Source organism: Athene cunicularia (genome assembly GCF_003259725.1).
Source record: "Athene cunicularia isolate RWA chromosome Z unlocalized genomic scaffold, athCun1 chrZ_part1, whole genome shotgun sequence".
Classification (NCBI taxonomy): Eukaryota; Metazoa; Chordata; class Aves; order Strigiformes; family Strigidae; genus Athene; species Athene cunicularia.
The window spans coordinates 35,181,102-35,188,034 of NW_020799142.1; the positions used below are offsets into that span (position 1 = coordinate 35,181,102).

The 6,933-nt window shown below is 48.7% G+C and overlaps 1 long non-coding RNA gene across 1 annotated transcript; it reads left to right on the forward strand.

The window, feature by feature from the left end:
• The first annotated feature begins 3,316 nt into the window (after positions 1-3,316).
• LOC113489876 lies at positions 3,317-6,402 on the forward strand. Its single transcript, XR_003400106.1, has 2 exons — positions 3,317-3,649; positions 5,713-6,402. It is a non-coding gene; the product is annotated as an uncharacterized LOC113489876 (long non-coding RNA).
• The last annotated feature ends 531 nt before the right edge of the window (positions 6,403-6,933 follow it).

The window sequence follows — 6,933 nt, forward strand, 5'->3', positions numbered from 1 at the left end:
CAAGATAAAAGGACGAAATATTTATTACAAAAACATGCCCGAATTTAAGCCCTGCCTCCTGCTGCCAGGCAGCGGCCCGGCTCCCGTCGGAGTTTTTACCAGTAGAAACCAAGACCAGAAAGCCCCAAAGCCCAGCAAAGCCTGGCCTGGGCTGCCCCCCCGCAGCCCTTGCCTGCGCAAGATGGGACCTGCCCTATTCGTTTGCAACCCTTGATCAAGTTTCCAGGCATTCTGTATTACACTTGATTTAGCTTTGCTAGACTAAGCACATTATTAATTGGTTCTCTTTTTATTTACAATACTATTGCTTGAAATATATACTACGCTCGGTAATTGAATTTTTGGAATACAGTAATTAAAAAAGTCAAAAGAGCAATAAACAGAAGCGTTAGTAAATAATTGCATCTGAGAATGAGCATAAATCATCCAGATTAAATGATTTTATATCATATTTGAACTCTTTAATTTTAATTTATGGTTTCCAGACAATTTACAGCCGCTGCTGACTTTGTTTTCCCCTGCCTGCCTCGTAGCCCTAGTGCTGATAAAAAGCTTTTTGAGAATTCTTAGTTTTCCTCTCATACCCTTTGCCCGGGTTATTTTCTGGGCGCTCTGCAGGGCTGAGCCGTGTTCCACCACCCGGGTCAGCACGGGGGACACAACCGGGGCTCGCTGCTGGCCCGGGGCTCGCTGGTGCAGCCGCGGTGAGGGTCTGCAGACGGGGCAGAGCGGCGCTGGGCTGCGGTGAGGGGCACCCACGGGGCTCATTTCCCGGCAGCCAGGGCCGGGGCTGCAGCTCAGACACCGTCCGAGGCGGGAGCGGGGATTATTCCTGCCCGCCGGTGTGATTACTTCCCTGCCTGCCTGCGTGGGGCATTGACCGACTTTAAGATTTCTGGCTTAACTTTCAGAGCTGTCATGAGCCGGGTCCCAGATAATTCTCCGAGTGTGGATCCCCAAGGCCAAGGGGATGAAGCTGTCAGAGGCAGGAGCCGGCGGGGCAGGATTAATTCCACGCTCCTGCGTCTTGAGAGCTGCAGAAAATCCCCCCGCGCCTGGGTGCTGGAGGGCGCGTGGCAGGGCGGCGTGGGCATCCGCCCTCGTAGGGAGGGGAAGGAGCAGGCTTAGCCAGGGGGGTGGATTTAAAAATTGGGATTTCCAACCCGGCCACGGCAGAGGAAATTCTGCGGGTTGCAGAGAGAGGCAGGGCAGCAGGCGGGCAGCGGCCACCATCTCCTGGGGCAGCTGCCGGAGCACAACGGGATGGAGTTTATCAAATATTTATCAAATATTGAACTTGGCAGTTTCTCTTGGAAATGCTATGTTATTCAGCTTTTACGGCCTTAATTTCATTTAAAATTCCTGCAAGTCAGACTAACAGAAAAGGACCGTTGCTCAGCACAGTATTAGGAGAAAATTCATGGGCTGCTAACGCTACTTCTGTTTGAAGTTTGTTTACTTTTTTCAGTGAGCTGAACTTTATTCATTGTCACTTTTGAAATGTGCCATCTTTCTGGATTACACTTGATAAGCACTTGCTGAGGATATAAGCTATCAGTTTTGGAGTTTTGATCTCCCAGAATTCAATTTTTTCTGGCTTAAGATCAAAAGATGACAAATATCTTGAAAGAAGACAGAAGCTTTATTGTTGCTATTTGAGGATATCAGCATGTCAAAAGTAGAGACGGGTTGTAAACTATCCTGTTATTTGGGACAAGTATTTCCAACCTACACATTAACTTGGGCTTGATAATTTTGCACATCTTTATTGGGAATAAAAGATGTTCTGTTGTAGTGCTGACGCCGTCCACTCGCCGAAATCTGACAGTCAGCGCGGTTACTCTTCCCGAGGCATTTGAAAATGTCACTGGGGAAGTGCTGCTGCCAGAGGCACATTTTAACTGGCACTGGGAGGAATCAACGTATCTCAAAGCATCTCTTGGAGAAAAAAAAAAAAAAAAAGAAATAAAAGACTTGTAATGCCGGCATCCACAAAAGCCATCTCCAGGCAGGGAAGGAAGCAGGAGAACGGTTTGAAATGCCGGCTGCGATGGGAGGGTAACGGTGCTTACGTGGGCAGCGAGTTTTCGCCAAGGGGGGAGCCCCAAGCATCTGCCCCCTCCGAGCAGCAGGACGGGCCCTTCCCGGCCCCCCACCGCCGTGGGTCTGGGGGGCACCGGGGCTGCGGGGACGGCGTATGTGTGGGAGGGTGAGGGGTGCTGAGCGGGACGGGGCTCACCCAAGCCGTGGGACCACGGGGATCCCCCTCAGGTCCCTGTTTTAGATGGGCAGACCCTCATTTTTAGGTCACCAAGCTTCGTTTGTGCAGTCCAAAACTCTGAGTCTCGGGGTGAAAGCCTCCTTTTTATGCTCCTAACCCTCATTTTTAGGGTACACGCGTTTTTGTTGTACAAACCCTCATTTTTAGGTTCCAAAGCTTCAGGTTTACAGTCCAAAACTTTGAGCCGAGGGTTGCAAGCCTCCTTTTTAGGCTTCAAACCCTCAGTCATAGGGTACAAACCTTCATTTTTGATGTATAAACCTTTTTTTAGGTCCCAAAACTTCATATTTACAGTCCAAAGCTTTGATTCTAGGGTTGAAAGCCTCCTTTTTAGGCTCCAAACCCTCATTTTTAGGGTACAAACCTTCACTTTCTGCTCCTGATCTCGGATTCTAGGTTTGAAAGCCTCCTTTTAGGGTACAAACCCTCGTTTTTTGGTCACGAAGTCCCATTTTTAGACTCCAAAGCTTTGATTCTAGGGTCGAAAGCCTTTTTTTTTTTTAAGGCTCCAAACCCTGTTTTATGCTCCAAACCCTAATATTTACATTGCAAATGCTCATTTTTGTTATACACACATTCATTTTTAGGTCTGAAACCCTCATTTTTAGACTCCAAAGCTTTGATTCGAGGGTCGAAAGCCTCCTTTTTATGCTGCAAATCCCCATTTTTAGGGTACAAACCTTCACTTTCTGCTCCCAATCTCTGATTCAAGGTTTGAGAGCCTCCTTTTAGGGTACAAACCCTCATTTTTAGACTCCAAAGCTTTGATTCTAGGGTCAAAAGCCTTTTTTTTTTTTTTTTTTTTTTTTTTTTTTAAGCTCCAAGCCCAGCCCTGCAAGGAAACAACAAGCCACAGACCCCCCAAATCATGGGGTCACAGCCGGACCTGGAACCCGCGTCCCCCCCCTCCCCGGATAGCCGCAGTGCCGCACGCAACAGAAGTGCTTTTAACCACCGCTGCATTAATTATTCTGCAGCATTAATTATTAATTTTCTTCATAGCAACCCGGTGCCTGGGGAATCACCTGCTTTTCTGGCTACGGTACAGCGAGAAACAAACTTCCCTCTGCGCGCTCGTGGTCCCAACCCACCCCTCCTCACTCCTCTGCTGCAAACAACGCCAAAATAATATTCCCAAAGACAATCTGGAGTAAGGTAGGACCTATAGTTTATGGCCCCCAAAAAGCAGAGCAGAGTAAGATGCTTTGTGTAAACAACTGATTTTCTCTAAGTGCCTCGATGCATTTCAGAGGCTCTGCCTGACACATCTCTGACTTCACAGAGCCTGGCCCCGGTCCCGTTGTGTTCGTATCTCTGGAGCAGCGCAGAAGAAGAGAGTAACTTGGTGTAGCAGCAGCATCACGTCGGGTGGGTCGGAGGAGGAGGCAGGAAGGATTTGTAACCTGCCTATCTTCGGCAGAGGTGCCGGAGCATCTCTCCAGCACAGCCCCTCCAGGCAGTGTCCTTATCTGTGGGCACCTGCTTTTTGCAAGATTGGGTCTTTAAGCCCTCGCCACTATTACTTGTGTTGGCTTTTTTATCTGTGGTCATCAGAAAGGTCTTTAGGACTCCTAAGCTTATGTCAAATTACTCTTTCATGACATATTCCGTGGTTTTCATAATATGCTTTAGCACCTGGTAGAGCAGTGGCTATTTGCAGTAGCTCTGCCTGTTGAGGCAAGGTTTGAATCACACTTATGTATTTCTGAAGAAAAGAAATGGTGTGATTCATCAAGGAAAAAAAAAAAAAAAAGATAAAGATGTGGACTAAATACATCTTTAGATCTCCCCTCGCCAGAGAAGAGGCATTGTCATATTAGTGTGCTGTTGTATTAAACAGCGATGCTAATTAAAGATGCACCAAATTACTCAAAGGTAATTCGATTTTTTTAGCCCACAAGCCAGTGGCAAAATACCTGCTGAAGTACCACATCAGCTGGCAGACGTTAGAAATGCCCTGGTAATGGAATCTGAATGCAAGATGGCAACACTCACCCAGTCCTTCCAACATTTCTCTCCCTATAAAAAGAAATCCCAAGCCGCAGGAGTCATTTTGACTGATGAAAAAAAGAGATAGGTGTTATTCCAGGGCAGAAACATTTGGGGTTTTTTGGTTGGAAGTCCTTAAGAGCAACTGAAGGCCTTTGGGCTGGTTTCGCCAGGAGCAGGGCCCGCGGCGGGTGCTGCCGGGGTCGGGGCTGCAGGCTGACGTGTGTCCCACATCCAGGCTCCTTCCCCCGAGCTCACAACAGCCGGGGCTGCGTCGTGCCAGACAGAGATCCGCAAAGCTCTTCCCCCAAAAACTGCCTTTAAGGAACACCTTGCTCATTCAGAGAAATCAGGCGCATTTCAAAATAGCTCTGAAGAGAAAAAAAAAAAAAATTTAGCTGGGAAATTCTGGTGGGGAAATAGTTGTTGACTTGCGAAAGGCTGGAGGATACCGGATCAACCATGAGGATAAACCAACGAAAAATCAACTTTTGCAATGTCCAGCTCCTGCCTGCAGGCAGCGATCCTGCCAGAGCTTACACAAAGGGGGTTTTTGTGCCGGGCGTCCGCGACGCAGGGCGCTATTAAAAGCAAAAAAAAAAAGAGAAAATTGAGCCTATTGTTTGGCGCATGATTACAATGTCATTGTTCGGGGGATTTGTTGGAGAAGGATGACAGGGGGCTTCTGCAAAAGCTGGCAAGGGGCGAGAGATGGGTCTGCAAGCAGGCACTGCTAACTGAGGAGGAGCAACGTTCTGATGGCACCGTAACGCCGGGACTGGAAACCTGCCCTGAGCCAAGCAGCACCGAAATCCCTCGGGGCTGGTGCTGCCAGGACCATACTCACAGGGAGAGGCAGCTGCGGGCAGGGGCACGGTGCTTAGGTGATGGTGCTTCGGGGACCGCGCGCTGCTTCTCCACGGAGGAGCCACACAATGGAGGCTGGTGAAGCACTAGTCCAGAAATAGACTCTAAAGTCCATATTAAGACTTTCAAAAAACCATATGGAGGAAAGGAAGGCTGGCAATTGCGTATTTTCCCCAGAAAAGCGAGGAACCATTTCCCAGCACCCGTGTTTGGTGACGCTGCTCAACAAAAATGGAAATTATCGGGGCACAGAGACACGGGTCGGAGAAGTGGCCGAGGGCCAGTCAGTGGGGCCACTGTGCGGGGCTGGAGGATGCCGTTCATTGCCCGGGCATGGGCCTGGCCCGCTTGCTGCCCTCATCAGCGTGAGCCACACGCGGCAGCTCAACGGCGGGGAGGGCGTGAAGCAACTAAATATCTGCAGCCTGGGATGGGTGTGACAAAACCAGTGATTAAGATTTCGAGCTTCACGCACAGAGCCATCCCCCTTTATAAAGGCACGTCGAGCTTCCCCTAAATAAATAAAGTTTTGCCTGATTTTTTTCCTCTGTTTTTGTCTTCCTGCTGTCTGACAGGTGCCGTTCTCATTTCACAACTATCGTTTTGGGAAGGCGGAGCGGTCATTGATTTTGAAAGGGACCAAAGCACAGGTCAGAAGAAAACCAGAGAGGGAGTGGGAGGCCGATTAAAATCCCCCAGGCTGTGTGCTGCAGGGAGAGGAGCTTCAGAAATGCAGCAGCGTCTCGGCTGTCCTAAAGGTGGAGGCAGGGATGGATTGAAGCTCTTCCAGTCTCCTCATTTTTCCACTTCCTAGAGCAAATACGTGTGACAGCTCTGTGCACCCAGAGCAGGAACCGCTCCCTCCGGCTCACGGTGGCGTAGACTTTTCCCATTTTCCGAAGGCTCAGAGCTGTTGGAACCGGCTGAGCCGCGAGCCTGCCAGCTCCGGGTACAGCCTGCGATCCTTCTGCGTGAGACCCATTGGGTTTAATGGCTCAGATGCAAGAACAAGCTGATGCACTCTGCTTTTGAGCTTGGCATTGTGATATGCTTGACAGTTACATATGAATATTAGCCATCTGCAGGATATGAAGATATAGCTATGATTTCTCTCTTTCTCTATCTCCTTTTTTTTTTTCTTTTTTTAATTTTTGTTGGAGCAAATTATCGCAGAACCGTGTTTACCAGTGAGGCTCTTTGGTCCGGGATTGAAACGAGCACTTCCGAGTGCTATTTGGCAAATTCTACTGAGAGTAAGATAATAACTAAAAAAAAAAAAAACCAAACCCAAAAAAACTATTTAAAAACTATGTTGACAGAACTGGGCTGTGGGTAACTTCAGTTCTGATATGGAGAGTTTATCAGAACTTTGGATTATCCAGCACTTGAGTGGGAGTTTGGCACTTGTGTTAAACCAAAGGTCATTTATCTGGATAGTTGGGATGACTAAATCTATTTGCGGAATAAGCCTAACTTGCAGGGTATTAGTCATGTTGGTTTAGGTTACTAAAAGTAATTATTTTTGCACAGATAAAACTCACTGTACCTGCTATTGCTCTGCAGCCCTCCCCTGTGCCCAGTTGACAGCCTGCATGAAGAGGCTGGAGCTAAAGGTCGCTCGTGGTGCTGTCGCCTACGGGGAGTTCCCCCAGCCCACCCCAGTGCTGGGAACTGTCTCCCACAACATCCAGCTAAAACCAGTATTTGAAAATAGCCCTTCGCCCAACGCTTGGCTTCCCCAGGCCCTCGCTCTGCCCAGGGCCCATGGTCACGGAGGAGCATCACCTCGTTGAAAG